Here is a 26,229-nt window from a genome sequence, read left to right on the forward strand (position 1 = left end):
CTTTCCTTTGACTTAAAAGAAAAGCCCCAGCAAGCTAGGGCATGCAAAAATTGACAAGAAACTCATGCATGCTCCTCTCCACGGAAATCTTTAGTAAAAGGCGAAAGATTTTTGCGTTTTGAAGAGAAACCAGAGTATGACATGTAAACATCATCTTCTATGTGGCCAGCAAAATCAATCCCGATCCACCTTGAGGTGAATATCCTGTGATGGAAAACAAGAGAAGATGTTCTCCACAGACAGCCTTTCTAAGGTAGGTTTTCCCCTAATTTGGATGTGCTGATGCATGTTTCAAGCCACTGTTCTTGTGCAAAGGACTCGACGTGTATCTAGAAAATGTCAAATGGAAGGGGAAGGGCAGGTGCCTGTTATGCAAATGAGCTGATATTCTAGAGTCAGATGCCAACTGCAGCATGATACATACTGTACTGTACCCCTTCCCCTGACAGAACAGTTTATTTCGAGTTTCTGGAATGAAATAAGCAAGTTGTGCCTTGTGCCTATTTCAGAGGCATTCATCATCTTTCCTTTGACTTAAAAGAAAAGCCCCAGCAAGCTACGGCATGCAAAAATTGACAAGAAACTCATGCATGCTCCTCTCCACGGAAATCTTTAGTAAAAGGCGAAAGATTTTTGCGTTTTGAAGAGAAACCAGAGTATGACATGTAAACATCATCTTCTATGTGGCCAGCAAAATCATCCCGATCCACCTTGAGGTGAATATCCTGTGATGGAAAACAAGAGAAGATGTTCTCCACAGACAGCCTTTCTAAGGTAGGTTTTCCCCTAATTTGGATGTGATGATGGATGTTTCAAGCCACTGTTCTTGTGCAAAGGACTCGACGTGTATCTAGAAAATGTCAAATGGAAGGGGAAGGGCAGGTGCCTGTTATGCAAATGAGCTGATATTCTAGAGTCAGATGCCAACTGCAGCATGATACATACTGTACTGTACCCCTTCCCTGACAGAACAGTTTATTTCGAGTTTCTGGAATGAAATAAGCAAGTTGTGCCTTGTGCCTATTTCAGAGGCATTCATCATCTTTCCTTTGACTTAAAAGAAAAGCCCCAGCAAGCTAGGGCATGCAAAAATTGACAAGAAACTCATGCATGCTCCTCTCCACGGAAATCTTTAGTAAAAGGCGAAAGATTTTTGCGTTTTGAAGAGAAACCAGAGTATGACATGTAAACATCATCTTCTATGTGGCCAGCAAAATCAATCCCGATCCACCTTGAGGTGAATATCCTGTGATGGAAAACAAGAGAAGATGTTCTCCACAGACAGCCTTTCTAAGGTAGGTTTTCCCCTAATTTGGATGTGCTGATGCATGTTTCAAGCCACTGTTCTTGTGCAAAGGACTCGACGTGTATCTAGAAAATGTCAAATGGAAGGGGAAGGGCAGGTGCCTGTTATGCAAATGAGCTGATATTCTAGAGTCAGATGCCAACTGCAGCATGATACATACTGTACTGTACCCCTTCCCCTGACAGAACAGTTTATTTCGAGTTTCTGGAATGAAATAAGCAAGTTGTGCCTTGTGCCTATTTCAGAGGCATTCATCATCTTTCCTTTGACTTAAAAGAAAAGCCCCAGCAAGCTAGGGCATGCAAAAATTGACAAGAAAGTCATGCATGCTCCTCTCCACGGAAATCTTTAGTAAAAGGCGAAAGATTTTTGCGTTTTGAAGAGAAACCAGAGTATGACATGTAAACATCATCTTCTATGTGGCCAGCAAAATCAATCCCGATCCACCTTGAGGTGAATATCCTGTGATGGAAAACAAGAGAAGATGTTCTCCACAGACAGCCTTTCTAAGGTAGGTTTTCCCCTAATTTGGATGTGCTGATGCATGTTTCAAGCCACTGTTCTTGTGCAAAGGACTCGACGTGTATCTAGAAAATGTCAAATGGAAGGGGAAGGGCAGGTGCCTGTTATGCAAATGAGCTGATATTCTAGAGTCAGATGCCAACTGCAGCATGATACATACTGTACTGTACCCCTTCCCCTGACAGAACAGTTTATTTCGAGTTTCTGGAATGAAATAAGCAAGTTGTGCCTTGTGCCTATTTCAGAGGCATTCATCATCTTTCCTTTGACTTAAAAGAAAAGCCCCAGCAAGCTACGGCATGCAAAAATTGACAAGAAACTCATGCATGCTCCTCTCCACGGAAATCTTTAGTAAAAGGCGAAAGATTTTTGCGTTTTGAAGAGAAACCAGAGTATGACATGTAAACATCATCTTCTATGTGGCCAGCAAAATCAATCCCGATCCACCTTGAGGTGAATATCCTGTGATGGAAAACAAGAGAAGATGTTCTCCACAGACAGCCTTTCTAAGGTAGGTTTTCCCCTAATTTGGATGTGATGATGGATGTTTCAAGCCACTGTTCTTGTGCAAAGGACTCGACGTGTATCTAGAAAATGTCAAATGGAAGGGGAAGGGCAGGTGCCTGTTATGCAAATGAGCTGATATTCTAGAGTCAGATGCCAACTGCAGCATGATACATACTGTACTGTACCCCTTCCCCTGACAGAACAGTTTATTTCGAGTTTCTGGAATGAAATAAGCAAGTTGTGCCTTGTGCCTATTTCAGAGGCATTCATCATCTTTCCTTTGACTTAAAAGAAAAGCCCCAGCAAGCTAGGGCATGCAAAAATTGACAAGAAACTCATGCATGCTCCTCTCCACGGAAATCTTTAGTAAAAGGCGAAAGATTTTTGCGTTTTGAAGAGAAACCAGAGTATGACATGTAAACATCATCTTCTATGTGGCCAGCAAAATCAATCCCGATCCACCTTGAGGTGAATATCCTGTGATGGAAAACAAGAGAAGATGTTCTCCACAGACAGCCTTTCTAAGGTAGGTTTTCCCCTAATTTGGATGTGCTGATGCATGTTTCAAGCCACTGTTCTTGTGCAAAGGACTCGACGTGTATCTAGAAAATGTCAAATGGAAGGGGAAGGGCAGGTGCCTGTTATGCAAATGAGCTGATATTCTAGAGTCAGATGCCAACTGCAGCATGATACATACTGTACTGTACCCCTTCCCCTGACAGAACAGTTTATTTCGAGTTTCTGGAATGAAATAAGCAAGTTGTGCCTTGTGCCTTGTGCCTTGTGCCTATTTCAGAGGCATTCCTCATCTTTCCTTTGACTTAAAAGAAAAGCCCCAGCAAGCTAGGGCATGCAAAAATTGACAAGAAACTCATGCATGCTCCTCTCCACGGAAATCTTTAGTAAAAGGCGAAAGATTTTTGCGTTTTGAAGAGAAACCAGAGTATGACATGTAAACATCATCTTCTATGTGGCCAGCAAAATCAATCCCGATCCACCTTGAGGTGAATATCCTGTGATGGAAAACAAGAGATGTTCTCCACAGACAGCCTTTCTAAGGTAGGTTTTCCCCTAATTTGGATGTGCTGATGCATGTTTCAAGCCACTGTTCTTGTGCAAAGGACTCGACGTGTATCTAGAAAATGTCAAATGGAAGGGGAAGGGCAGGTGCCTGTTATGCAAATGAGCTGATATTCTAGAGTCAGATGCCAACTGCAGCATGATACATACTGTACTGTACCCCTTCCCCTGACAGAACAGTTTATTTCGAGTTTCTGGAATGAAATAAGCAAGTTGTGCCTTGTGCCTATTTCAGAGGCATTCATCATCTTTCCTTTGACTTAAAAGAAAAGCCCCAGCAAGCTAGGGCATGCAAAAATTGACAAGAAACTCATGCATGCTCCTCTCCACGGAAATCTTTAGTAAAAGGCGAAAGATTTTTGCGTTTTGAAGAGAAACCAGAGTATGACATGTAAACATCATCTTCTATGTGGCCAGCAAAATCAATCCCGATCCACCTTGAGGTGAATATCCTGTGATGGAAAACAAGAGAAGATGTTCTCCACAGACAGCCTTTCTAAGGTAGGTTTTCCCCTAATTTGGATGTGCTGATGCATGTTTCAAGCCACTGTTCTTGTGCAAAGGACTCGACGTGTATCTAGAAAATGTCAAATGGAAGGGGAAGGGCAGGTGCCTGTTATGCAAATGAGCTGATATTCTAGAGTCAGATGCCAACTGCAGCATGATACATACTGTACTGTACCCCTTCCCCTGACAGAACAGTTTATTTCGAGTTTCTGGAATGAAATAAGCAAGTTGTGCCTTGTGCCTATTTCAGAGGCATTCATCATCTTTCCTTTGACTTAAAAGAAAAGCCCCAGCAAGCTACGGCATGCAAAAATTGACAAGAAACTCATGCATGCTCCTCTCCACGGAAATCTTTAGTAAAAGGCGAAAGATTTTTGCGTTTTGAAGAGAAACCAGAGTATGACATGTAAACATCATCTTCTATGTGGCCAGCAAAATCAATCCCGATCCACCTTGAGGTGAATATCCTGTGATGGAAAACAAGAGAAGATGTTCTCCACAGACAGCCTTTCTAAGGTAGGTTTTCCCCTAATTTCGATGTGCTGATGCATGTTTCAAGCCACTGTTCTTGTGCAAAGGACTCGACGTGTATCTAGAAAATGTCAAATGGAAGGGGAAGGGCAGGTGCCTGTTATGCAAATGAGCTGATATTCTAGAGTCAGATGCCAACTGCAGCATGATACATACTGTACTGTACCCCTTCCCCTGACAGAACAGTTTATTTCGAGTTTCTGGAATGAAATAAGCAAGTTGTGCCTTGTGCCTATTTCAGAGGCATTCATCATCTTTCCTTTGACTTAAAAGAAAAGCCCCAGCAAGCTAGGGCATGCAAAAATTGACAAGAAACTCATGCATGCTCCTCTCCACGGAAATCTTTAGTAAAAGGCGAAAGATTTTTGCGTTTTGAAGAGAAACCAGAGTATGACATGTAAACATCATCTTCTATGTGGCCAGCAAAATCAATCCCGATCCACCTTGAGGTGAATATCCTGTGATGGAAAACAAGAGAAGATGTTCTCCACAGACAGCCTTTCTAAGGTAGGTTTTCCCCTAATTTGGATGTGCTGATGCATGTTTCAAGCCACTGTTCTTGTGCAAAGGACTCGACGTGTATCTAGAAAATGTCAAATGGAAGGGGAAGGGCAGGTGCCTGTTATGCAAATGAGCTGATATTCTAGAGTCAGATGCCAACTGCAGCATGATACATACTGTACTGTACCCCTTCCCCTGACAGAACAGTTTATTTCGAGTTTCTGGAATGAAATAAGCAAGTTGTGCCTTGTGCCTTGTGCCTTGTGCCTATTTCAGAGGCATTCCTCATCTTTCCTTTGACTTAAAAGAAAAGCCCCAGCAAGCTAGGGCATGCAAAAATTGACAAGAAACTCATGCATGCTCCTCTCCACGGAAATCTTTAGTAAAAGGCGAAAGATTTTTGCGTTTTGAAGAGAAACCAGAGTATGACATGTAAACATCATCTTCTATGTGGCCAGCAAAATCAATCCCGATCCACCTTGAGGTGAATATCCTGTGATGGAAAACAAGAGATGTTCTCCACAGACAGCCTTTCTAAGGTAGGTTTTCCCCTAATTTGGATGTGCTGATGCATGTTTCAAGCCACTGTTCTTGTGCAAAGGACTCGACGTGTATCTAGAAAATGTCAAATGGAAGGGGAAGGGCAGGTGCCTGTTATGCAAATGAGCTGATATTCTAGAGTCAGATGCCAACTGCAGCATGATACATACTGTACTGTACCCCTTCCCCTGACAGAACAGTTTATTTCGAGTTTCTGGAATGAAATAAGCAAGTTGTGCCTTGTGCCTATTTCAGAGGCATTCATCATCTTTCCTTTGACTTAAAAGAAAAGCCCCAGCAAGCTAGGGCATGCAAAAATTGACAAGAAACTCATGCATGCTCCTCTCCACGGAAATCTTTAGTAAAAGGCGAAAGATTTTTGCGTTTTGAAGAGAAACCAGAGTATGACATGTAAACATCATCTTCTATGTGGCCAGCAAAATCAATCCCGATCCACCTTGAGGTGAATATCCTGTGATGGAAAACAAGAGAAGATGTTCTCCACAGACAGCCTTTCTAAGGTAGGTTTTCCCCTAATTTGGATGTGCTGATGCATGTTTCAAGCCACTGTTCTTGTGCAAAGGACTCGACGTGTATCTAGAAAATGTCAAATGGAAGGGGAAGGGCAGGTGCCTGTTATGCAAATGAGCTGATATTCTAGAGTCAGATGCCAACTGCAGCATGATACATACTGTACTGTACCCCTTCCCCTGACAGAACAGTTTATTTCGAGTTTCTGGAATGAAATAAGCAAGTTGTGCCTTGTGCCTATTTCAGAGGCATTCATCATCTTTCCTTTGACTTAAAAGAAAAGCCCCAGCAAGCTAGGGCATGCAAAAATTGACAAGAAACTCATGCATGCTCCTCTCCACGGAAATCTTTAGTAAAAGGCGAAAGATTTTTGCGTTTTGAAGAGAAACCAGAGTATGACATGTAAACATCATCTTCTATGTGGCCAGCAAAATCAATCCCGGTCCACCTTGAGGTGAATATCCTGTGATGGAAAACAAGAGAAGATGTTCTCCACAGACAGCCTTTCTAAGGTAGGTTTTCCCCTAATTTGGATGTGCTGATGCATGTTTCAAGCCACTGTTCTTGTGCAAAGGACTCGACGTGTATCTAGAAAATGTCAAATGGAAGGGGAAGGGCAGGTGCCTGTTATGCAAATGAGCTGATATTCTAGAGTCAGATGCCAACTGCAGCATGATACATACTGTACTGTACCCCTTCCCCTGACAGAACAGTTTATTTCGAGTTTCTGGAATGAAATAAGCAAGTTGTGCCTTGTGCCTTGTGCCTATTTCAGAGGCATTCATCATCTTTCCTTTGACTTAAAAGAAAAGCCCCAGCAAGCTAGGGCATGCAAAAATTGACAAGAAACTCATGCATGCTCCTCTCCACGGAAATCTTTAGTAAAAGGCGAAAGATTTTTGCGTTTTGAAGAGAAACCAGAGTATGACATGTAAACATCATCTTCTATGTGGCCAGCAAAATCAATCCCGATCCACCTTGAGGTGAATATCCTGTGATGGAAAACAAGAGAAGATGTTCTCCACAGACAGCCTTTCTAAGGTAGGTTTTCCCCTAATTTGGATGTGCTGATGGATGTTTCAAGCCACTGTTCTTGTGCAAAGGACTCGACGTGTATCTAGAAAATGTCAAATGGAAGGGGAAGGGCAGGTGCCTGTTATGCAAATGAGCTGATATTCTAGAGTCAGATGCCAACTGCAGCATGATACATACTGTACTGTACCCCTTCCCCTGACAGAACAGTTTATTTCGAGTTTCTGGAATGAAATAAGCAAGTTGTGCCTTGTGCCTTGTGCCTATTTCAGAGGCATTCCTCATCTTTCCTTTGACTTAAAAGAAAAGCCCCAGCAAGCTAGGGCATGCAAAAATTGACAAGAAACTCATGCATGCTCCTCTCCACGGAAATCTTTAGTAAAAGGCGAAAGATTTTTGCGTTTTGAAGAGAAACCAGAGTATGACATGTAAACATCATCTTCTATGTGGCCAGCAAAATCAATCCCGATCCACCTTGAGGTGAATATCCTGTGATGGAAAACAAGAGAAGATGTTCTCCACAGACAGCCTTTCTAAGGTAGGTTTTCCCCTAATTTGGATGTGATGATGGATGTTTCAAGCCACTGTTCTTGTGCAAAGGACTCGACGTGTATCTAGAAAATGTCAAATGGAAGGGGAAGGGCAGGTGCCTGTTATGCAAATGAGCTGATATTCTAGAGTCAGATGCCAACTGCAGCATGATACATACTGTACTGTACCCCTTCCCCTGACAGAACAGTTTATTTCGAGTTTCTGGAATGAAATAAGCAAGTTGTGCCTTGTGCCTATTTCAGAGGCATTCATCATCTTTCCTTTGACTTAAAAGAAAAGCCCCAGCAAGCTAGGGCATGCAAAAATTGACAAGAAACTCATGCATGCTCCTCTCCACGGAAATCTTTAGTAAAAGGCGAAAGATTTTTGCGTTTTGAAGAGAAACCAGAGTATGACATGTAAACATCATCTTCTATGTGGCCAGCAAAATCAATCCCGATCCACCTTGAGGTGAATATCCTGTGATGGAAAACAAGAGAAGATGTTCTCCACAGACAGCCTTTCTAAGGTAGGTTTTCCCCTAATTTGGATGTGCTGATGCATGTTTCAAGCCACTGTTCTTGTGCAAAGGACTCGACGTGTATCTAGAAAATGTCAAATGGAAGGGGAAGGGCAGGTGCCTGTTATGCAAATGAGCTGATATTCTAGAGTCAGATGCCAACTGCAGCATGATACATACTGTACTGTACCCCTTCCCCTGACAGAACAGTTTATTTCGAGTTTCTGGAATGAAATAAGCAAGTTGTGCCTTGTGCCTATTTCAGAGGCATTCATCATCTTTCCTTTGACTTAAAAGAAAAGCCCCAGCAAGCTAGGGCATGCAAAAATTGACAAGAAACTCATGCATGCTCCTCTCCACGGAAATCTTTAGTAAAAGGCGAAAGATTTTTGCGTTTTGAAGAGAAACCAGAGTATGACATGTAAACATCATCTTCTATGTGGCCAGCAAAATCAATCCCGATCCACCTTGAGGTGAATATCCTGTGATGGAAAACAAGAGAAGATGTTCTCCACAGACAGCCTTTCTAAGGTAGGTTTTCCCCTAATTTGGATGTGCTGATGCATGTTTCAAGCCACTGTTCTTGTGCAAAGGACTCGACGTGTATCTAGAAAATGTCAAATGGAAGGGGAAGGGCAGGTGCCTGTTATGCAAATGAGCTGATATTCTAGAGTCAGATGCCAACTGCAGCATGATACATACTGTACTGTACCCCTTCCCCTGACAGAACAGTTTATTTCGAGTTTCTGGAATGAAATAAGCAAGTTGTGCCTTGTGCCTATTTCAGAGGCATTCATCATCTTTCCTTTGACTTAAAAGAAAAGCCCCAGCAAGCTACGGCATGCAAAAATTGACAAGAAACTCATGCATGCTCCTCTCCACGGAAATCTTTAGTAAAAGGCGAAAGATTTTTGCGTTTTGAAGAGAAACCAGAGTATGACATGTAAACATCATCTTCTATGTGGCCAGCAAAATCAATCCCGATCCACCTTGAGGTGAATATCCTGTGATGGAAAACAAGAGAAGATGTTCTCCACAGACAGCCTTTCTAAGGTAGGTTTTCCCCTAATTTGGATGTGATGATGGATGTTTCAAGCCACTGTTCTTGTGCAAAGGACTCGACGTGTATCTAGAAAATGTCAAATGGAAGGGGAAGGGCAGGTGCCTGTTATGCAAATGAGCTGATATTCTAGAGTCAGATGCCAACTGCAGCATGATACATACTGTACTGTACCCCTTCCCCTGACAGAACAGTTTATTTCGAGTTTCTGGAATGAAATAAGCAAGTTGTGCCTTGTGCCTATTTCAGAGGCATTCATCATCTTTCCTTTGACTTAAAAGAAAAGCCCCAGCAAGCTAGGGCATGCAAAAATTGACAAGAAACTCATGCATGCTCCTCTCCACGGAAATCTTTAGTAAAAGGCGAAAGATTTTTGCGTTTTGAAGAGAAACCAGAGTATGACATGTAAACATCATCTTCTATGTGGCCAGCAAAATCAATCCCGATCCACCTTGAGGTGAATATCCTGTGATGGAAAACAAGAGAAGATGTTCTCCACAGACAGCCTTTCTAAGGTAGGTTTTCCCCTAATTTCGATGTGCTGATGCATGTTTCAAGCCACTGTTCTTGTGCAAAGGACTCGACGTGTATCTAGAAAATGTCAAATGGAAGGGGAAGGGCAGGTGCCTGTTATGCAAATGAGCTGATATTCTAGAGTCAGATGCCAACTGCAGCATGATACATACTGTACTGTACCCCTTCCCCTGACAGAACAGTTTATTTCGAGTTTCTGGAATGAAATAAGCAAGTTGTGCCTTGTGCCTTGTGCCTTGTGCCTATTTCAGAGGCATTCCTCATCTTTCCTTTGACTTAAAAGAAAAGCCCCAGCAAGCTAGGGCATGCAAAAATTGACAAGAAACTCATGCATGCTCCTCTCCACGGAAATCTTTAGTAAAAGGCGAAAGATTTTTGCGTTTTGAAGAGAAACCAGAGTATGACATGTAAACATCATCTTCTATGTGGCCAGCAAAATCAATCCCGATCCACCTTGAGGTGAATATCCTGTGATGGAAAACAAGAGATGTTCTCCACAGACAGCCTTTCTAAGGTAGGTTTTCCCCTAATTTGGATGTGCTGATGCATGTTTCAAGCCACTGTTCTTGTGCAAAGGACTCGACGTGTATCTAGAAAATGTCAAATGGAAGGGGAAGGGCAGGTGCCTGTTATGCAAATGAGCTGATATTCTAGAGTCAGATGCCAACTGCAGCATGATACATACTGTACTGTACCCCTTCCCCTGACAGAACAGTTTATTTCGAGTTTCTGGAATGAAATAAGCAAGTTGTGCCTTGTGCCTATTTCAGAGGCATTCATCATCTTTCCTTTGACTTAAAAGAAAAGCCCCAGCAAGCTAGGGCATGCAAAAATTGACAAGAAACTCATGCATGCTCCTCTCCACGGAAATCTTTAGTAAAAGGCGAAAGATTTTTGCGTTTTGAAGAGAAACCAGAGTATGACATGTAAACATCATCTTCTATGTGGCCAGCAAAATCAATCCCGATCCACCTTGAGGTGAATATCCTGTGATGGAAAACAAGAGAAGATGTTCTCCACAGACAGCCTTTCTAAGGTAGGTTTTCCCCTAATTTGGATGTGCTGATGCATGTTTCAAGCCACTGTTCTTGTGCAAAGGACTCGACGTGTATCTAGAAAATGTCAAATGGAAGGGGAAGGGCAGGTGCCTGTTATGCAAATGAGCTGATATTCTAGAGTCAGATGCCAACTGCAGCATGATACATACTGTACTGTACCCCTTCCCCTGACAGAACAGTTTATTTCGAGTTTCTGGAATGAAATAAGCAAGTTGTGCCTTGTGCCTTGTGCCTATTTCAGAGGCATTCATCATCTTTCCTTTGACTTAAAAGAAAAGCCCCAGCAAGCTAGGGCATGCAAAAATTGACAAGAAACTCATGCATGCTCCTCTCCACGGAAATCTTTAGTAAAAGGCGAAAGATTTTTGCGTTTTGAAGAGAAACCAGAGTATGACATGTAAACATCATCTTCTATGTGGCCAGCAAAATCAATCCCGATCCACCTTGAGGTGAATATCCTGTGATGGAAAACAAGAGAAGATGTTCTCCACAGACAGCCTTTCTAAGGTAGGTTTTCCCCTAATTTGGATGTGCTGATGGATGTTTCAAGCCACTGTTCTTGTGCAAAGGACTCGACGTGTATCTAGAAAATGTCAAATGGAAGGGGAAGGGCAGGTGCCTGTTATGCAAATGAGCTGATATTCTAGAGTCAGATGCCAACTGCAGCATGATACATACTGTACTGTACCCCTTCCCCTGACAGAACAGTTTATTTCGAGTTTCTGGAATGAAATAAGCAAGTTGTGCCTTGTGCCTATTTCAGAGGCATTCATCATCTTTCCTTTGACTTAAAAGAAAAGCCCCAGCAAGCTAGGGCATGCAAAAATTGACAAGAAACTCATGCATGCTCCTCTCCACGGAAATCTTTAGTAAAAGGCGAAAGATTTTTGCGTTTTGAAGAGAAACCAGAGTATGACATGTAAACATCATCTTCTATGTGGCCAGCAAAATCAATCCCGATCCACCTTGAGGTGAATATCCTGTGATGGAAAACAAGAGAAGATGTTCTCCACAGACAGCCTTTCTAAGGTAGGTTTTCCCCTAATTTGGATGTGCTGATGCATGTTTCAAGCCACTGTTCTTGTGCAAAGGACTCGACGTGTATCTAGAAAATGTCAAATGGAAGGGGAAGGGCAGGTGCCTGTTATGCAAATGAGCTGATATTCTAGAGTCAGATGCCAACTGCAGCATGATACATACTGTACTGTACCCCTTCCCCTGACAGAACAGTTTATTTCGAGTTTCTGGAATGAAATAAGCAAGTTGTGCCTTGTGCCTTGTGCCTATTTCAGAGGCATTCCTCATCTTTCCTTTGACTTAAAAGAAAAGCCCCAGCAAGCTAGGGCATGCAAAAATTGACAAGAAACTCATGCATGCTCCTCTCCACGGAAATCTTTAGTAAAAGGCGAAAGATTTTTGCGTTTTGAAGAGAAACCAGAGTATGACATGTAAACATCATGTTCTATGTGGCCAGCAAAATCAATCCCGATCCACCTTGAGGTGAATATCCTGTGATGGAAAACAAGAGAAGATGTTCTCCACAGACAGCCTTTCTAAGGTAGGTTTTCCCCTAATTTGGATGTGCTGATGCATGTTTCAAGCCACTGTTCTTGTGCAAAGGACTCGACGTGTATCTAGAAAATGTCAAATGGAAGGGGAAGGGCAGGTGCCTGTTATGCAAATGAGCTGATATTCTAGAGTCAGATGCCAACTGCAGCATGATACATACTGTACTGTACCCCTTCCCCTGACAGAACAGTTTATTTCGAGTTTCTGGAATGAAATAAGCAAGTTGTGCCTTGTGCCTTGTGCCTATTTCAGAGGCATTCCTCATCTTTCCTTTGACTTAAAAGAAAAGCCCCAGCAAGCTAGGGCATGCAAAAATTGACAAGAAACTCATGCATGCTCCTCTCCACGGAAATCTTTAGTAAAAGGCGAAAGATTTTTGCGTTTTGAAGAGAAACCAGAGTATGACATGTAAACATCATCTTCTATGTGGCCAGCAAAATCAATCCCGATCCACCTTGAGGTGAATATCCTGTGATGGAAAACAAGAGAAGATGTTCTCCACAGACAGCCTTTCTAAGGTAGGTTTTCCCCTAATTTGGATGTGCTGATGCATGTTTCAAGCCACTGTTCTTGTGCAAAGGACTCGACGTGTATCTAGAAAATGTCAAATGGAAGGGGAAGGGCAGGTGCCTGTTATGCAAATGAGCTGATATTCTAGAGTCAGATGCCAACTGCAGCATGATACATACTGTACTGTACCCCTTCCCCTGACAGAACAGTTTATTTCGAGTTTCTGGAATGAAATAAGCAAGTTGTGCCTTGTGCCTATTTCAGAGGCATTCATCATCTTTCCTTTGACTTAAAAGAAAAGCCCCAGCAAGCTAGGGCATGCAAAAATTGACAAGAAACTCATGCATGCTCCTCTCCACGGAAATCTTTAGTAAAAGGCGAAAGATTTTTGCGTTTTGAAGAGAAACCAGAGTATGACATGTAAACATCATCTTCTATGTGGCCAGCAAAATCAATCCCGATCCACCTTGAGGTGAATATCCTGTGATGGAAAACAAGAGAAGATGTTCTCCACAGACAGCCTTTCTAAGGTAGGTTTTCCCCTAATTTCGATGTGCTGATGCATGTTTCAAGCCACTGTTCTTGTGCAAAGGACTCGACGTGTATCTAGAAAATGTCAAATGGAAGGGGAAGGGCAGGTGCCTGTTATGCAAATGAGCTGATATTCTAGAGTCAGATGCCAACTGCAGCATGATACATACTGTACTGTACCCCTTCCCCTGACAGAACAGTTTATTTCGAGTTTCTGGAATGAAATAAGCAAGTTGTGCCTTGTGCCTATTTCAGAGGCATTCATCATCTTTCCTTTGACTTAAAAGAAAAGCCCCAGCAAGCTAGGGCATGCAAAAATTGACAAGAAACTCATGCATGCTCCTCTCCACGGAAATCTTTAGTAAAAGGCGAAAGATTTTTGCGTTTTGAAGAGAAACCAGAGTATGACATGTAAACATCATCTTCTATGTGGCCAGCAAAATCAATCCCGGTCCACCTTGAGGTGAATATCCTGTGATGGAAAACAAGAGAAGATGTTCTCCACAGACAGCCTTTCTAAGGTAGGTTTTCCCCTAATTTGGATGTGCTGATGCATGTTTCAAGCCACTGTTCTTGTGCAAAGGACTCGACGTGTATCTAGAAAATGTCAAATGGAAGGGGAAGGGCAGGTGCCTGTTATGCAAATGAGCTGATATTCTAGAGTCAGATGCCAACTGCAGCATGATACATACTGTACTGTACCCCTTCCCCTGACAGAACAGTTTATTTCGAGTTTCTGGAATGAAATAAGCAAGTTGTGCCTTGTGCCTATTTCAGAGGCATTCATCATCTTTCCTTTGACTTAAAAGAAAAGCCCCAGCAAGCTAGGGCATGCAAAAATTGACAAGAAACTCATGCATGCTCCTCTCCACGGAAATCTTTAGTAAAAGGCGAAAGATTTTTGCGTTTTGAAGAGAAACCAGAGTATGACATGTAAACATCATCTTCTATGTGGCCAGCAAAATCAATCCCGATCCACCTTGAGGTGAATATCCTGTGATGGAAAACAAGAGAAGATGTTCTCCACAGACAGCCTTTCTAAGGTAGGTTTTCCCCTAATTTGGATGTGCTGATGCATGTTTCAAGCCACTGTTCTTGTGCAAAGGACTCGACGTGTATCTAGAAAATGTCAAATGGAAGGGGAAGGGCAGGTGCCTGTTATGCAAATGAGCTGATATTCTAGAGTCAGATGCCAACTGCAGCATGATACATACTGTACTGTACCCCTTCCCCTGACAGAACAGTTTATTTCGAGTTTCTGGAATGAAATAAGCAAGTTGTGCCTTGTGCCTTGTGCCTATTTCAGAGGCATTCCTCATCTTTCCTTTGACTTAAAAGAAAAGCCCCAGCAAGCTAGGGCATGCAAAAATTGACAAGAAACTCATGCATGCTCCTCTCCACGGAAATCTTTAGTAAAAGGCGAAAGATTTTTGCGTTTTGAAGAGAAACCAGAGTATGACATGTAAACATCATGTTCTATGTGGCCAGCAAAATCAATCCCGATCCACCTTGAGGTGAATATCCTGTGATGGAAAACAAGAGAAGATGTTCTCCACAGACAGCCTTTCTAAGGTAGGTTTTCCCCTAATTTGGATGTGCTGATGCATGTTTCAAGCCACTGTTCTTGTGCAAAGGACTCGACGTGTATCTAGAAAATGTCAAATGGAAGGGGAAGGGCAGGTGCCTGTTATGCAAATGAGCTGATATTCTAGAGTCAGATGCCAACTGCAGCATGATACATACTGTACTGTACCCCTTCCCCTGACAGAACAGTTTATTTCGAGTTTCTGGAATGAAATAAGCAAGTTGTGCCTTGTGCCTTGTGCCTATTTCAGAGGCATTCCTCATCTTTCCTTTGACTTAAAAGAAAAGCCCCAGCAAGCTAGGGCATGCAAAAATTGACAAGAAACTCATGCATGCTCCTCTCCACGGAAATCTTTAGTAAAAGGCGAAAGATTTTTGCGTTTTGAAGAGAAACCAGAGTATGACATGTAAACATCATCTTCTATGTGGCCAGCAAAATCAATCCCGATCCACCTTGAGGTGAATATCCTGTGATGGAAAACAAGAGAAGATGTTCTCCACAGACAGCCTTTCTAAGGTAGGTTTTCCCCTAATTTGGATGTGCTGATGCATGTTTCAAGCCACTGTTCTTGTGCAAAGGACTCGACGTGTATCTAGAAAATGTCAAATGGAAGGGGAAGGGCAGGTGCCTGTTATGCAAATGAGCTGATATTCTAGAGTCAGATGCCAACTGCAGCATGATACATACTGTACTGTACCCCTTCCCCTGACAGAACAGTTTATTTCGAGTTTCTGGAATGAAATAAGCAAGTTGTGCCTTGTGCCTATTTCAGAGGCATTCATCATCTTTCCTTTGACTTAAAAGAAAAGCCCCAGCAAGCTAGGGCATGCAAAAATTGACAAGAAACTCATGCATGCTCCTCTCCACGGAAATCTTTAGTAAAAGGCGAAAGATTTTTGCGTTTTGAAGAGAAACCAGAGTATGACATGTAAACATCATCTTCTATGTGGCCAGCAAAATCAATCCCGATCCACCTTGAGGTGAATATCCTGTGATGGAAAACAAGAGAAGATGTTCTCCACAGACAGCCTTTCTAAGGTAGGTTTTCCCCTAATTTCGATGTGCTGATGCATGTTTCAAGCCACTGTTCTTGTGCAAAGGACTCGACGTGTATCTAGAAAATGTCAAATGGAAGGGGAAGGGCAGGTGCCTGTTATGCAAATGAGCTGATATTCTAGAGTCAGATGCCAACTGCAGCATGATACATACTGTACTGTACCCCTTCCCCTGACAGAACAGTTTATTTCGAGTTTCTGGAATGAAATAAGCAAGTTGTGCCTTGTGCCTATTTCAGAGGCATTCATCATCTTTCCTTTGACTTAAAAGAAAAGCCCCAGCAAGCTAGGGCATGCAAAAATTGACAAGAAACTCATGCATGCTCCTCTCCACGGAAATCTTTAGTAAAAGGCGAAAGATTTTTGCGTTTTGAAGAGAAACCAGAGTATGACATGTAAACATCATCTTCTATGTGGCCAGCAAAATCAATCCCGGTCCACCTTGAGGTGAATATCCTGTGATGGAAAACAAGAGAAGATGTTCTCCACAGACAGCCTTTCTAAGGTAGGTTTTCCCCTAATTTGGATGTGCTGATGCATGTTTCAAGCCACTGTTCTTGTGCAAAGGACTCGACGTGTATCTAGAAAATGTCAAATGGAAGGGGAAGGGCAGGTGCCTGTTATGCAAATGAGCTGATATTCTAGAGTCAGATGCCAACTGCAGCATGATACATACTGTACTGTACCCCTTCCCCTGACAGAACAGTTTATTTCGAGTTTCTGGAATGAAATAAGCAAGTTGTGCCTTGTGCCTACTTCAGAGGCATTCATCATCTTTCCTTTGACTTAAAAGAAAAGCCCCAGCAAGCTAGGGCATGCAAAAATTGACAAGAAACTCATGCATGCTCCTCTCCACGGAAATCTTTAGTAAAAGGCGAAAGATTTTTGCGTTTTGAAGAGAAACCAGAGTATGACATGTAAACATCATCTTCTATGTGGCCAGCAAAATCAATCCCGATCCACCTTGAGGTGAATATCCTGTGATGGAAAACAAGAGAAGATGTTCTCCACAGACAGCCTTTCTAAGGTAGGTTTTCCCCTAATTTGGATGTGCTGATGCATGTTTCAAGCCACTGTTCTTGTGCAAAGGACTCGACGTGTATCTAGAAAATGTCAAATGGAAGGGGAAGGGCAGGTGCCTGTTATGCAAATGAGCTGATATTCTAGAGTCAGATGCCAACTGCAGCATGATACATACTGTACTGTACCCCTTCCCCTGACAGAACAGTTTATTTCGAGTTTCTGGAATGAAATAAGCAAGTTGTGCCTTGTGCCTTGTGCCTTGTGCCTATTTCAGAGGCATTCCTCATCTTTCCTTTGACTTAAAAGAAAAGCCCCAGCAAGCTAGGGCATGCAAAAATTGACAAGAAACTCATGCATGCTCCTCTCCACGGAAATCTTTAGTAAAAGGCGAAAGATTTTTGCGTTTTGAAGAGAAACCAGAGTATGACATGTAAACATCATCTTCTATGTGGCCAGCAAAATCAATCCCGATCCACCTTGAGGTGAATATCCTGTGATGGAAAACAAGAGATGTTCTCCACAGACAGACTTTCTAAGGTAGGTTTTCCCCTAATTTGGATGTGCTGATGCATGTTTCAAGCCACTGTTCTTGTGCAAAGGACTCGACGTGTATCTAGAAAATGTCAAATGGAAGGGGAAGGGCAGGTGCCTGTTATGCAAATGAGCTGATATTCTAGAGTCAGATGCCAACTGCAGCATGATACATACTGTACTGTACCCCTTCCCCTGACAGAACAGTTTATTTCGAGTTTCTGGAATGAAATAAGCAAGTTGTGCCTTGTGCCTATTTCAGAGGCATTCATCATCTTTCCTTTGACTTAAAAGAAAAGCCCCAGCAAGCTAGGGCATGCAAAAATTGACAAGAAACTCATGCATGCTCCTCTCCACGGAAATCTTTAGTAAAAGGCGAAAGATTTTTGCGTTTTGAAGAGAAACCAGAGTATGACATGTAAACATCATCTTCTATGTGGCCAGCAAAATCAATCACGATCCACCTTGAGGTGAATATCCTGTGATGGAAAACAAGAGAAGATGTTCTCCACAGACAGCCTTTCTAAGGTAGGTTTTCCCCTAATTTGGATGTGCTGATGCATGTTTCAAGCCACTGTTCTTGTGCAAAGGACTCGACGTGTATCTAGAAAATGTCAAATGGAAGGGGAAGGGCAGGTGCCTGTTATGCAAATGAGCTGATATTCTAGAGTCAGATGCCAACTGCAGCATGATACATACTGTACTGTACCCCTTCCCCTGACAGAACAGTTTATTTCGAGTTTCTGGAATGAAATAAGCAAGTTGTGCCTTGTGCCTATTTCAGAGGCATTCATCATCTTTCCTTTGACTTAAAAGAAAAGCCCCAGCAAGCTAGGGCATGCAAAAATTGACAAGAAACTCATGCATGCTCCTCTCCACGGAAATCTTTAGTAAAAGGCGAAAGATTTTTGCGTTTTGAAGAGAAACCAGAGTATGACATGTAAACATCATCTTCTATGTGGCCAGCAAAATCAATCCCGATCCACCTTGAGGTGAATATCCTGTGATGGAAAACAAGAGAAGATGTTCTCCACAGACAGCCTTTCTAAGGTAGGTTTTCCCCTAATTTGGATGTGCTGATGCATGTTTCAAGCCACTGTTCTTGTGCAAAGGACTCGACGTGTATCTAGAAAATGTCAAATGGAAGGGGAAGGGCAGGTGCCTGTTATGCAAATGAGCTGATATTCTAGAGTCAGATGCCAACTGCAGCATGATACATACTGTACTGTACCCCTTCCCCTGACAGAACAGTTTATTTCGAGTTTCTGGAATGAAATAAGCAAGTTGTGCCTTGTGCCTATTTCAGAGGCATTCATCATCTTTCCTTTGACTTAAAAGAAAAGCCCCAGCAAGCTACGGCATGCAAAAATTGACAAGAAACTCATGCATGCTCCTCTCCACGGAAATCTTTAGTAAAAGGCGAAAGATTTTTGCGTTTTGAAGAGAAACCAGAGTATGACATGTAAACATCATCTTCTATGTGGCCAGCAAAATCAATCCCGATCCACCTTGAGGTGAATATCCTGTGATGGAAAACAAGAGAAGATGTTCTCCACAGACAGCCTTTCTAAGGTAGGTTTTCCCCTAATTTGGATGTGATGATGGATGTTTCAAGCCACTGTTCTTGTGCAAAGGACTCGACGTGTATCTAGAAAATGTCAAATGGAAGGGGAAGGGCAGGTGCCTGTTATGCAAATGAGCTGATATTCTAGAGTCAGATGCCAACTGCAGCATGATACATACTGTACTGTACCCCTTCCCCTGACAGAACAGTTTATTTCGAGTTTCTGGAATGAAATAAGCAAGTTGTGCCTTGTGCCTATTTCAGAGGCATTCATCATCTTTCCTTTGACTTAAAAGAAAAGCCCCAGCAAGCTAGGGCATGCAAAAATTGACAAGAAACTCATGCATGCTCCTCTCCACGGAAATCTTTAGTAAAAGGCGAAAGATTTTTGCGTTTTGAAGAGAAACCAGAGTATGACATGTAAACATCATCTTCTATGTGGCCAGCAAAATCAATCCCGATCCACCTTGAGGTGAATATCCTGTGATGGAAAACAAGAGAAGATGTTCTCCACAGACAGCCTTTCTAAGGTAGGTTTTCCCCTAATTTGGATGTGCTGATGCATGTTTCAAGCCACTGTTCTTGTGCAAAGGACTCGACGTGTATCTAGAAAATGTCAAATGGAAGGGGAAGGGCAGGTGCCTGTTATGCAAATGAGCTGATATTCTAGAGTCAGATGCCAACTGCAGCATGATACATACTGTACTGTACCCCTTCCCCTGACAGAACAGTTTATTTCGAGTTTCTGGAATGAAATAAGCAAGTTGTGCCTTGTGCCTATTTCAGAGGCATTCATCATCTTTCCTTTGACTTAAAAGAAAAGCCCCAGCAAGCTAGGGCATGCAAAAATTGACAAGAAACTCATGCATGCTCCTCTCCACGGAAATCTTTAGTAAAAGGCGAAAGATTTTTGCGTTTTGAAGAGAAACCAGAGTATGACATGTAAACATCATCTTCTATGTGGCCAGCAAAATCAATCCCGATCCACCTTGAGGTGAATATCCTGTGATGGAAAACAAGAGAAGATGTTCTCCACAGACAGCCTTTCTAAGGTAGGTTTTCCCCTAATTTGGATGTGCTGATGCATGTTTCAAGCCACTGTTCTTGTGCAAAGGACTCGACGTGTATCTAGAAAATGTCAAATGGAAGGGGAAGGGCAGGTGCCTGTTATGCAAATGAGCTGATATTCTAGAGTCAGATGCCAACTGCAGCATGATACATACTGTACTGTACCCCTTCCCCTGACAGAACAGTTTATTTCGAGTTTCTGGAATGAAATAAGCAAGTTGTGCCTTGTGCCTATTTCAGAGGCATTCATCATCTTTCCTTTGACTTAAAAGAAAAGCCCCAGCAAGCTACGGCATGCAAAAATTGACAAGAAACTCATGCATGCTCCTCTCCACGGAAATCTTTAGTAAAAGGCGAAAGATTTTTGCGTTTTGAAGAGAAACCAGAGTATGACATGTAAACATCATCTTCTATGTGGCCAGCAAAATCAATCCCGATCCACCTTGAGGTGAATATCCTGTGATGGAAAACAAGAGAAGATGTTCTCCACAGACAGCCTTTCTAAGGTAGGTTTTCCCCTAATTTGGATGTGATGATGGATGTTTCAAGCCACTGTTCTTGTGCAAAGGACTCGACGTGTATCTAGAAAATGTCAAATGGAAGGGGAAGGGCAGGTGCCTGTTATGCAAATGAGCTGATATTCTAGAGTCAGATGCCAACTGCAGCATGATACATACTGTACTGTACCCCTTCCCCTGACAGAACAGTTTATTTCGAGTTTCTGGAATGAAATAAGCAAGTTGTGCCTTGTGCCTATTTCAGAGGCATTCATCATCTTTCCTTTGACTTAAAAGAAAAGCCCCAGCAAGCTAGGGCATGCAAAAATTGACAAGAAACTCATGCATGCTCCTCTCCACGGAAATCTTTAGTAAAAGGCGAAAGATTTTTGCGTTTTGAAGAGAAACCAGAGTATGACATGTAAACATCATCTTCTATGTGGCCAGCAAAATCAATCCCGATCCACCTTGAGGTGAATATCCTGTGATGGAAAACAAGAGAAGATGTTCTCCACAGACAGCCTTTCTAAGGTAGGTTTTCCCCTAATTTCGATGTGCTGATGCATGTTTCAAGCCACTGTTCTTGTGCAAAGGACTCGACGTGTATCTAGAAAATGTCAAATGGAAGGGGAAGGGCAGGTGCCTGTTATGCAAATGAGCTGATATTCTAGAGTCAGATGCCAACTGCAGCATGATACATACTGTACTGTACCCCTTCCCCTGACAGAACAGTTTATTTCGAGTTTCTGGAATGAAATAAGCAAGTTGTGCCTTGTGCCTATTTCAGAGGCATTCATCATCTTTCCTTTGACTTAAAAGAAAAGCCCCAGCAAGCTAGGGCATGCAAAAATTGACAAGAAACTCATGCATGCTCCTCTCCACGGAAATCTTTAGTAAAAGGCGAAAGATTTTTGCGTTTTGAAGAGAAACCAGAGTATGACATGTAAACATCATCTTCTATGTGGCCAGCAAAATCAATCCCGATCCACCTTGAGGTGAATATCCTGTGATGGAAAACAAGAGAAGATGTTCTCCACAGACAGCCTTTCTAAGGTAGGTTTTCCCCTAATTTGGATGTGCTGATGCATGTTTCAAGCCACTGTTCTTGTGCAAAGGACTCGACGTGTATCTAGAAAATGTCAAATGGAAGGGGAAGGGCAGGTGCCTGTTATGCAAATGAGCTGATATTCTAGAGTCAGATGCCAACTGCAGCATGATACATACTGTACTGTACCCCTTCCCCTGACAGAACAGTTTATTTCGAGTTTCTGGAATGAAATAAGCAAGTTGTGCCTTGTGCCTTGTGCCTTGTGCCTATTTCAGAGGCATTCCTCATCTTTCCTTTGACTTAAAAGAAAAGCCCCAGCAAGCTAGGGCATGCAAAAATTGACAAGAAACTCATGCATGCTCCTCTCCACGGAAATCTTTAGTAAAAGGCGAAAGATTTTTGCGTTTTGAAGAGAAACCAGAGTATGACATGTAAACATCATCTTCTATGTGGCCAGCAAAATCAATCCCGATCCACCTTGAGGTGAATATCCTGTGATGGAAAACAAGAGATGTTCTCCACAGACAGCCTTTCTAAGGTAGGTTTTCCCCTAATTTGGATGTGCTGATGCATGTTTCAAGCCACTGTTCTTGTGCAAAGGACTCGACGTGTATCTAGAAAATGTCAAATGGAAGGGGAAGGGCAGGTGCCTGTTATGCAAATGAGCTGATATTCTAGAGTCAGATGCCAACTGCAGCATGATACATACTGTACTGTACCCCTTCCCCTGACAGAACAGTTTATTTCGAGTTTCTGGAATGAAATAAGCAAGTTGTGCCTTGTGCCTATTTCAGAGGCATTCATCATCTTTCCTTTGACTTAAAAGAAAAGCCCCAGCAAGCTAGGGCATGCAAAAATTGACAAGAAACTCATGCATGCTCCTCTCCACGGAAATCTTTAGTAAAAGGCGAAAGATTTTTGCGTTTTGAAGAGAAACCAGAGTATGACATGTAAACATCATCTTCTATGTGGCCAGCAAAATCAATCCCGATCCACCTTGAGGTGAATATCCTGTGATGGAAAACAAGAGAAGATGTTCTCCACAGACAGCCTTTCTAAGGTAGGTTTTCCCCTAATTTGGATGTGCTGATGCATGTTTCAAGCCACTGTTCTTGTGCAAAGGACTCGACGTGTATCTAGAAAATGTCAAATGGAAGGGGAAGGGCAGGTGCCTGTTATGCAAATGAGCTGATATTCTAGAGTCAGATGCCAACTGCAGCATGATACATACTGTACTGTACCCCTTCCCCTGACAGAACAGTTTATTTCGAGTTTCTGGAATGAAATAAGCAAGTTGTGCCTTGTGCCTTGTGCCTATTTCAGAGGCATTCATCATCTTTCCTTTGACTTAAAAGAAAAGCCCCAGCAAGCTAGGGCATGCAAAAATTGACAAGAAACTCATGCATGCTCCTCTCCACGGAAATCTTTAGTAAAAGGCGAAAGATTTTTGCGTTTTGAAGAGAAACCAGAGTATGACATGTAAACATCATCTTCTATGTGGCCAGCAAAATCAATCCCGATCCACCTTGAGGTGAATATCCTGTGATGGAAAACAAGAGAAGATGTTCTCCACAGACAGCCTTTCTAAGGTAGGTTTTCCCCTAATTTGGATGTGCTGATGGATGTTTCAAGCCACTGTTCTTGTGCAAAGGACTCGACGTGTATCTAGAAAATGTCAAATGGAAGGGGAAGGGCAGGTGCCTGTTATGCAAATGAGCTGATATTCTAGAGTCAGATGCCAACTGCAGCATGATACATACTGTACTGTACCCCTTCCCCTGACAGAACAGTTTATTTCGAGTTTCTGGAATGAAATAAGCAAGTTGTGCCTTGTGCCTATTTCAGAGGCATTCATCATCTTTCCTTTGACTTAAAAGAAAAGCCCCAGCAAGCTAGGGCATGCAAAAATTGACAAGAAACTCATGCATGCTCCTCTCCACGGAAATCTTTAGTAAAAGGCGAAAGATTTTTGCGTTTTGAAGAGAAACCAGAGTATGACATGTAAACATCATCTTCTATGTGGCCAGCAAAATCAATCCCGATCCACCTTGAGGTGAATATCCTGTGATGGAAAACAAGAGAAGATGTTCTCCACAGACAGCCTTTCTAAGGTAGGTTTTCCCCTAATTTGGATGTGCTGATGCATGTTTCAAGCCACTGTTCTTGTGCAAAGGACTCGACGTGTATCTAGAAAATGTCAAATGGAAGGGGAAGGGCAGGTGCCTGTTATGCAAATGAGCTGATATTCTAGAGTCAGATGCCAACTGCAGCATGATACATACTGTACTGTACCCCTTCCCCTGACAGAACAGTTTATTTCGAGTTTCTGGAATGAAATAAGCAAGTTGTGCCTTGTGCCTTGTGCCTATTTCAGAGGCATTCCTCATCTTTCCTTTGACTTAAAAGAAAAGCCCCAGCAAGCTAGGGCATGCAAAAATTGACAAGAAACTCATGCATGCTCCTCTCCACGGAAATCTTTAGTAAAAGGCGAAAGATTTTTGCGTTTTGAAGAGAAACCAGAGTATGACATGTAAACATCATGTTCTATGTGGCCAGCAAAATCAATCCCGATCCACCTTGAGGTGAATATCCTGTGATGGAAAACAAGAGAAGATGTTCTCCACAGACAGCCTTTCTAAGGTAGGTTTTCCCCTAATTTGGATGTGCTGATGCATGTTTCAAGCCACTGTTCTTGTGCAAAGGACTCGACGTGTATCTAGAAAATGTCAAATGGAAGGGGAAGGGCAGGTGCCTGTTATGCAAATGAGCTGATATTCTAGAGTCAGATGCCAACTGCAGCATGATACATACTGTACTGTACCCCTTCCCCTGACAGAACAGTTTATTTCGAGTTTCTGGAATGAAATAAGCAAGTTGTGCCTTGTGCCTTGTGCCTATTTCAGAGGCATTCCTCATCTTTCCTTTGACTTAAAAGAAAAGCCCCAGCAAGCTAGGGCATGCAAAAATTGACAAGAAACTCATGCATGCTCCTCTCCACGGAAATCTTTAGTAAAAGGCGAAAGATTTTTGCGTTTTGAAGAGAAACCAGAGTATGACATGTAAACATCATCTTCTATGTGGCCAGCAAAATCAATCCCGATCCACCTTGAGGTGAATATCCTGTGATGGAAAACAAGAGAAGATGTTCTCCACAGACAGCCTTTCTAAGGTAGGTTTTCCCCTAATTTGGATGTGCTGATGCATGTTTCAAGCCACTGTTCTTGTGCAAAGGACTCGACGTGTATCTAGAAAATGTCAAATGGAAGGGGAAGGGCAGGTGCCTGTTATGCAAATGAGCTGATATTCTAGAGTCAGATGCCAACTGCAGCATGATACATACTGTACTGTACCCCTTCCCCTGACAGAACAGTTTATTTCGAGTTTCTGGAATGAAATAAGCAAGTTGTGCCTTGTGCCTATTTCAGAGGCATTCATCATCTTTCCTTTGACTTAAAAGAAAAGCCCCAGCAAGCTAGGGCATGCAAAAATTGACAAGAAACTCATGCATGCTCCTCTCCACGGAAATCTTTAGTAAAAGGCGAAAGATTTTTGCGTTTTGAAGAGAAACCAGAGTATGACATGTAAACATCATCTTCTATGTGGCCAGCAAAATCAATCCCGATCCACCTTGAGGTGAATATCCTGTGATGGAAAACAAGAGAAGATGTTCTCCACAGACAGCCTTTCTAAGGTAGGTTTTCCCCTAATTTCGATGTGCTGATGCATGTTTCAAGCCACTGTTCTTGTGCAAAGGACTCGACGTGTATCTAGAAAATGTCAAATGGAAGGGGAAGGGCAGGTGCCTGTTATGCAAATGAGCTGATATTCTAGAGTCAGATGCCAACTGCAGCATGATACATACTGTACTGTACCCCTTCCCCTGACAGAACAGTTTATTTCGAGTTTCTGGAATGAAATAAGCAAGTTGTGCCTTGTGCCTATTTCAGAGGCATTCATCATCTTTCCTTTGACTTAAAAGAAAAGCCCCAGCAAGCTAGGGCATGCAAAAATTGACAAGAAACTCATGCATGCTCCTCTCCACGGAAATCTTTAGTAAAAGGCGAAAGATTTTTGCGTTTTGAAGAGAAACCAGAGTATGACATGTAAACATCATCTTCTATGTGGCCAGCAAAATCAATCCCGGTCCACCTTGAGGTGAATATCCTGTGATGGAAAACAAGAGAAGATGTTCTCCACAGACAGCCTTTCTAAGGTAGGTTTTCCCCTAATTTGGATGTGCTGATGCATGTTTCAAGCCACTGTTCTTGTGCAAAGGACTCGACGTGTATCTAGAAAATGTCAAATGGAAGGGGAAGGGCAGGTGCCTGTTATGCAAATGAGCTGATATTCTAGAGTCAGATGCCAACTGCAGCATGATACATACTGTACTGTACCCCTTCCCCTGACAGAACAGTTTATTTCGAGTTTCTGGAATGAAATAAGCAAGTTGTGCCTTGTGCCTACTTCAGAGGCATTCATCATCTTTCC

General features: G+C 42.5%; 50 non-coding genes across 50 annotated transcripts; all 50 read right to left on the reverse strand.

Annotated features, from left to right (window-relative positions):
- Positions 1-22: 22 nt before the first annotated feature.
- On the reverse strand, positions 23-138 carry LOC142476070 (U5 spliceosomal RNA). Its single transcript, XR_012791317.1, has one exon. It is a non-coding gene; the product is annotated as a U5 spliceosomal RNA (small nuclear RNA).
- Positions 139-544: 406 nt separating this feature from the next.
- On the reverse strand, positions 545-660 carry LOC142476049 (U5 spliceosomal RNA). Its single transcript, XR_012791298.1, has one exon. It is a non-coding gene; the product is annotated as a U5 spliceosomal RNA (small nuclear RNA).
- Positions 661-1,064: 404 nt separating this feature from the next.
- Positions 1,065-1,180, reverse strand: LOC142476081 (U5 spliceosomal RNA). Its single transcript, XR_012791328.1, has one exon. It is a non-coding gene; the product is annotated as a U5 spliceosomal RNA (small nuclear RNA).
- Positions 1,181-1,586: 406 nt separating this feature from the next.
- Positions 1,587-1,702, reverse strand: LOC142476062 (U5 spliceosomal RNA). The gene has a single exon (XR_012791311.1). It is a non-coding gene; the product is annotated as a U5 spliceosomal RNA (small nuclear RNA).
- Positions 1,703-2,108: 406 nt separating this feature from the next.
- On the reverse strand, positions 2,109-2,224 carry LOC142476050 (U5 spliceosomal RNA). Its single transcript, XR_012791299.1, has one exon. It is a non-coding gene; the product is annotated as a U5 spliceosomal RNA (small nuclear RNA).
- A 406-nt stretch (positions 2,225-2,630) lies between these two features.
- Positions 2,631-2,746, reverse strand: LOC142476093 (U5 spliceosomal RNA). The gene has a single exon (XR_012791339.1). It is a non-coding gene; the product is annotated as a U5 spliceosomal RNA (small nuclear RNA).
- A 420-nt stretch (positions 2,747-3,166) lies between these two features.
- Positions 3,167-3,282, reverse strand: LOC142476104 (U5 spliceosomal RNA). The gene has a single exon (XR_012791350.1). It is a non-coding gene; the product is annotated as a U5 spliceosomal RNA (small nuclear RNA).
- A 403-nt stretch (positions 3,283-3,685) lies between these two features.
- On the reverse strand, positions 3,686-3,801 carry LOC142475975 (U5 spliceosomal RNA). The gene has a single exon (XR_012791225.1). It is a non-coding gene; the product is annotated as a U5 spliceosomal RNA (small nuclear RNA).
- Positions 3,802-4,207: 406 nt separating this feature from the next.
- LOC142476051 (U5 spliceosomal RNA) lies at positions 4,208-4,323 on the reverse strand. The gene has a single exon (XR_012791300.1). It is a non-coding gene; the product is annotated as a U5 spliceosomal RNA (small nuclear RNA).
- Positions 4,324-4,729: 406 nt separating this feature from the next.
- LOC142475987 (U5 spliceosomal RNA) lies at positions 4,730-4,845 on the reverse strand. Its single transcript, XR_012791237.1, has one exon. It is a non-coding gene; the product is annotated as a U5 spliceosomal RNA (small nuclear RNA).
- Positions 4,846-5,265: 420 nt separating this feature from the next.
- On the reverse strand, positions 5,266-5,381 carry LOC142475999 (U5 spliceosomal RNA). Its single transcript, XR_012791249.1, has one exon. It is a non-coding gene; the product is annotated as a U5 spliceosomal RNA (small nuclear RNA).
- A 403-nt stretch (positions 5,382-5,784) lies between these two features.
- Positions 5,785-5,900, reverse strand: LOC142476010 (U5 spliceosomal RNA). Its single transcript, XR_012791260.1, has one exon. It is a non-coding gene; the product is annotated as a U5 spliceosomal RNA (small nuclear RNA).
- Positions 5,901-6,306: 406 nt separating this feature from the next.
- On the reverse strand, positions 6,307-6,422 carry LOC142476022 (U5 spliceosomal RNA). Its single transcript, XR_012791271.1, has one exon. It is a non-coding gene; the product is annotated as a U5 spliceosomal RNA (small nuclear RNA).
- Positions 6,423-6,835: 413 nt separating this feature from the next.
- LOC142476033 (U5 spliceosomal RNA) lies at positions 6,836-6,951 on the reverse strand. Its single transcript, XR_012791282.1, has one exon. It is a non-coding gene; the product is annotated as a U5 spliceosomal RNA (small nuclear RNA).
- A 413-nt stretch (positions 6,952-7,364) lies between these two features.
- Positions 7,365-7,480, reverse strand: LOC142476044 (U5 spliceosomal RNA). The gene has a single exon (XR_012791293.1). It is a non-coding gene; the product is annotated as a U5 spliceosomal RNA (small nuclear RNA).
- A 406-nt stretch (positions 7,481-7,886) lies between these two features.
- On the reverse strand, positions 7,887-8,002 carry LOC142476055 (U5 spliceosomal RNA). Its single transcript, XR_012791304.1, has one exon. It is a non-coding gene; the product is annotated as a U5 spliceosomal RNA (small nuclear RNA).
- Positions 8,003-8,408: 406 nt separating this feature from the next.
- LOC142476067 (U5 spliceosomal RNA) lies at positions 8,409-8,524 on the reverse strand. Its single transcript, XR_012791315.1, has one exon. It is a non-coding gene; the product is annotated as a U5 spliceosomal RNA (small nuclear RNA).
- Positions 8,525-8,930: 406 nt separating this feature from the next.
- LOC142476052 (U5 spliceosomal RNA) lies at positions 8,931-9,046 on the reverse strand. Its single transcript, XR_012791301.1, has one exon. It is a non-coding gene; the product is annotated as a U5 spliceosomal RNA (small nuclear RNA).
- Positions 9,047-9,452: 406 nt separating this feature from the next.
- Positions 9,453-9,568, reverse strand: LOC142476068 (U5 spliceosomal RNA). Its single transcript, XR_012791316.1, has one exon. It is a non-coding gene; the product is annotated as a U5 spliceosomal RNA (small nuclear RNA).
- Positions 9,569-9,988: 420 nt separating this feature from the next.
- LOC142476071 (U5 spliceosomal RNA) lies at positions 9,989-10,104 on the reverse strand. The gene has a single exon (XR_012791318.1). It is a non-coding gene; the product is annotated as a U5 spliceosomal RNA (small nuclear RNA).
- A 403-nt stretch (positions 10,105-10,507) lies between these two features.
- LOC142476072 (U5 spliceosomal RNA) lies at positions 10,508-10,623 on the reverse strand. Its single transcript, XR_012791319.1, has one exon. It is a non-coding gene; the product is annotated as a U5 spliceosomal RNA (small nuclear RNA).
- A 413-nt stretch (positions 10,624-11,036) lies between these two features.
- LOC142476073 (U5 spliceosomal RNA) lies at positions 11,037-11,152 on the reverse strand. The gene has a single exon (XR_012791320.1). It is a non-coding gene; the product is annotated as a U5 spliceosomal RNA (small nuclear RNA).
- A 406-nt stretch (positions 11,153-11,558) lies between these two features.
- Positions 11,559-11,674, reverse strand: LOC142476074 (U5 spliceosomal RNA). Its single transcript, XR_012791321.1, has one exon. It is a non-coding gene; the product is annotated as a U5 spliceosomal RNA (small nuclear RNA).
- Positions 11,675-12,087: 413 nt separating this feature from the next.
- LOC142476075 (U5 spliceosomal RNA) lies at positions 12,088-12,203 on the reverse strand. The gene has a single exon (XR_012791322.1). It is a non-coding gene; the product is annotated as a U5 spliceosomal RNA (small nuclear RNA).
- A 413-nt stretch (positions 12,204-12,616) lies between these two features.
- On the reverse strand, positions 12,617-12,732 carry LOC142476076 (U5 spliceosomal RNA). Its single transcript, XR_012791323.1, has one exon. It is a non-coding gene; the product is annotated as a U5 spliceosomal RNA (small nuclear RNA).
- Positions 12,733-13,138: 406 nt separating this feature from the next.
- On the reverse strand, positions 13,139-13,254 carry LOC142476077 (U5 spliceosomal RNA). The gene has a single exon (XR_012791324.1). It is a non-coding gene; the product is annotated as a U5 spliceosomal RNA (small nuclear RNA).
- Positions 13,255-13,660: 406 nt separating this feature from the next.
- LOC142476078 (U5 spliceosomal RNA) lies at positions 13,661-13,776 on the reverse strand. Its single transcript, XR_012791325.1, has one exon. It is a non-coding gene; the product is annotated as a U5 spliceosomal RNA (small nuclear RNA).
- Positions 13,777-14,182: 406 nt separating this feature from the next.
- Positions 14,183-14,298, reverse strand: LOC142476079 (U5 spliceosomal RNA). The gene has a single exon (XR_012791326.1). It is a non-coding gene; the product is annotated as a U5 spliceosomal RNA (small nuclear RNA).
- Positions 14,299-14,711: 413 nt separating this feature from the next.
- On the reverse strand, positions 14,712-14,827 carry LOC142476080 (U5 spliceosomal RNA). The gene has a single exon (XR_012791327.1). It is a non-coding gene; the product is annotated as a U5 spliceosomal RNA (small nuclear RNA).
- A 413-nt stretch (positions 14,828-15,240) lies between these two features.
- Positions 15,241-15,356, reverse strand: LOC142476082 (U5 spliceosomal RNA). The gene has a single exon (XR_012791329.1). It is a non-coding gene; the product is annotated as a U5 spliceosomal RNA (small nuclear RNA).
- Positions 15,357-15,762: 406 nt separating this feature from the next.
- Positions 15,763-15,878, reverse strand: LOC142476083 (U5 spliceosomal RNA). The gene has a single exon (XR_012791330.1). It is a non-coding gene; the product is annotated as a U5 spliceosomal RNA (small nuclear RNA).
- Positions 15,879-16,284: 406 nt separating this feature from the next.
- Positions 16,285-16,400, reverse strand: LOC142476084 (U5 spliceosomal RNA). Its single transcript, XR_012791331.1, has one exon. It is a non-coding gene; the product is annotated as a U5 spliceosomal RNA (small nuclear RNA).
- Positions 16,401-16,806: 406 nt separating this feature from the next.
- LOC142476086 (U5 spliceosomal RNA) lies at positions 16,807-16,922 on the reverse strand. The gene has a single exon (XR_012791332.1). It is a non-coding gene; the product is annotated as a U5 spliceosomal RNA (small nuclear RNA).
- Positions 16,923-17,342: 420 nt separating this feature from the next.
- On the reverse strand, positions 17,343-17,458 carry LOC142476087 (U5 spliceosomal RNA). Its single transcript, XR_012791333.1, has one exon. It is a non-coding gene; the product is annotated as a U5 spliceosomal RNA (small nuclear RNA).
- A 403-nt stretch (positions 17,459-17,861) lies between these two features.
- LOC142476088 (U5 spliceosomal RNA) lies at positions 17,862-17,977 on the reverse strand. Its single transcript, XR_012791334.1, has one exon. It is a non-coding gene; the product is annotated as a U5 spliceosomal RNA (small nuclear RNA).
- Positions 17,978-18,383: 406 nt separating this feature from the next.
- Positions 18,384-18,499, reverse strand: LOC142476089 (U5 spliceosomal RNA). Its single transcript, XR_012791335.1, has one exon. It is a non-coding gene; the product is annotated as a U5 spliceosomal RNA (small nuclear RNA).
- Positions 18,500-18,905: 406 nt separating this feature from the next.
- LOC142476053 (U5 spliceosomal RNA) lies at positions 18,906-19,021 on the reverse strand. The gene has a single exon (XR_012791302.1). It is a non-coding gene; the product is annotated as a U5 spliceosomal RNA (small nuclear RNA).
- Positions 19,022-19,427: 406 nt separating this feature from the next.
- On the reverse strand, positions 19,428-19,543 carry LOC142476090 (U5 spliceosomal RNA). Its single transcript, XR_012791336.1, has one exon. It is a non-coding gene; the product is annotated as a U5 spliceosomal RNA (small nuclear RNA).
- A 406-nt stretch (positions 19,544-19,949) lies between these two features.
- LOC142476091 (U5 spliceosomal RNA) lies at positions 19,950-20,065 on the reverse strand. The gene has a single exon (XR_012791337.1). It is a non-coding gene; the product is annotated as a U5 spliceosomal RNA (small nuclear RNA).
- Positions 20,066-20,471: 406 nt separating this feature from the next.
- On the reverse strand, positions 20,472-20,587 carry LOC142476054 (U5 spliceosomal RNA). The gene has a single exon (XR_012791303.1). It is a non-coding gene; the product is annotated as a U5 spliceosomal RNA (small nuclear RNA).
- Positions 20,588-20,993: 406 nt separating this feature from the next.
- Positions 20,994-21,109, reverse strand: LOC142476092 (U5 spliceosomal RNA). Its single transcript, XR_012791338.1, has one exon. It is a non-coding gene; the product is annotated as a U5 spliceosomal RNA (small nuclear RNA).
- A 406-nt stretch (positions 21,110-21,515) lies between these two features.
- Positions 21,516-21,631, reverse strand: LOC142476094 (U5 spliceosomal RNA). The gene has a single exon (XR_012791340.1). It is a non-coding gene; the product is annotated as a U5 spliceosomal RNA (small nuclear RNA).
- A 420-nt stretch (positions 21,632-22,051) lies between these two features.
- On the reverse strand, positions 22,052-22,167 carry LOC142476095 (U5 spliceosomal RNA). The gene has a single exon (XR_012791341.1). It is a non-coding gene; the product is annotated as a U5 spliceosomal RNA (small nuclear RNA).
- Positions 22,168-22,570: 403 nt separating this feature from the next.
- Positions 22,571-22,686, reverse strand: LOC142476096 (U5 spliceosomal RNA). The gene has a single exon (XR_012791342.1). It is a non-coding gene; the product is annotated as a U5 spliceosomal RNA (small nuclear RNA).
- A 413-nt stretch (positions 22,687-23,099) lies between these two features.
- LOC142476097 (U5 spliceosomal RNA) lies at positions 23,100-23,215 on the reverse strand. Its single transcript, XR_012791343.1, has one exon. It is a non-coding gene; the product is annotated as a U5 spliceosomal RNA (small nuclear RNA).
- Positions 23,216-23,621: 406 nt separating this feature from the next.
- On the reverse strand, positions 23,622-23,737 carry LOC142476098 (U5 spliceosomal RNA). The gene has a single exon (XR_012791344.1). It is a non-coding gene; the product is annotated as a U5 spliceosomal RNA (small nuclear RNA).
- A 413-nt stretch (positions 23,738-24,150) lies between these two features.
- LOC142476099 (U5 spliceosomal RNA) lies at positions 24,151-24,266 on the reverse strand. The gene has a single exon (XR_012791345.1). It is a non-coding gene; the product is annotated as a U5 spliceosomal RNA (small nuclear RNA).
- A 413-nt stretch (positions 24,267-24,679) lies between these two features.
- LOC142476100 (U5 spliceosomal RNA) lies at positions 24,680-24,795 on the reverse strand. Its single transcript, XR_012791346.1, has one exon. It is a non-coding gene; the product is annotated as a U5 spliceosomal RNA (small nuclear RNA).
- A 406-nt stretch (positions 24,796-25,201) lies between these two features.
- On the reverse strand, positions 25,202-25,317 carry LOC142476101 (U5 spliceosomal RNA). Its single transcript, XR_012791347.1, has one exon. It is a non-coding gene; the product is annotated as a U5 spliceosomal RNA (small nuclear RNA).
- Positions 25,318-25,723: 406 nt separating this feature from the next.
- LOC142476102 (U5 spliceosomal RNA) lies at positions 25,724-25,839 on the reverse strand. The gene has a single exon (XR_012791348.1). It is a non-coding gene; the product is annotated as a U5 spliceosomal RNA (small nuclear RNA).
- Positions 25,840-26,229: the final 390 nt, after the last annotated feature.

Source organism: Ascaphus truei, unplaced genomic scaffold (genome assembly GCF_040206685.1).
Source record: "Ascaphus truei isolate aAscTru1 unplaced genomic scaffold, aAscTru1.hap1 HAP1_SCAFFOLD_1459, whole genome shotgun sequence".
Lineage (NCBI taxonomy): Eukaryota > Metazoa > Chordata > Amphibia > Anura > Ascaphidae > Ascaphus > Ascaphus truei.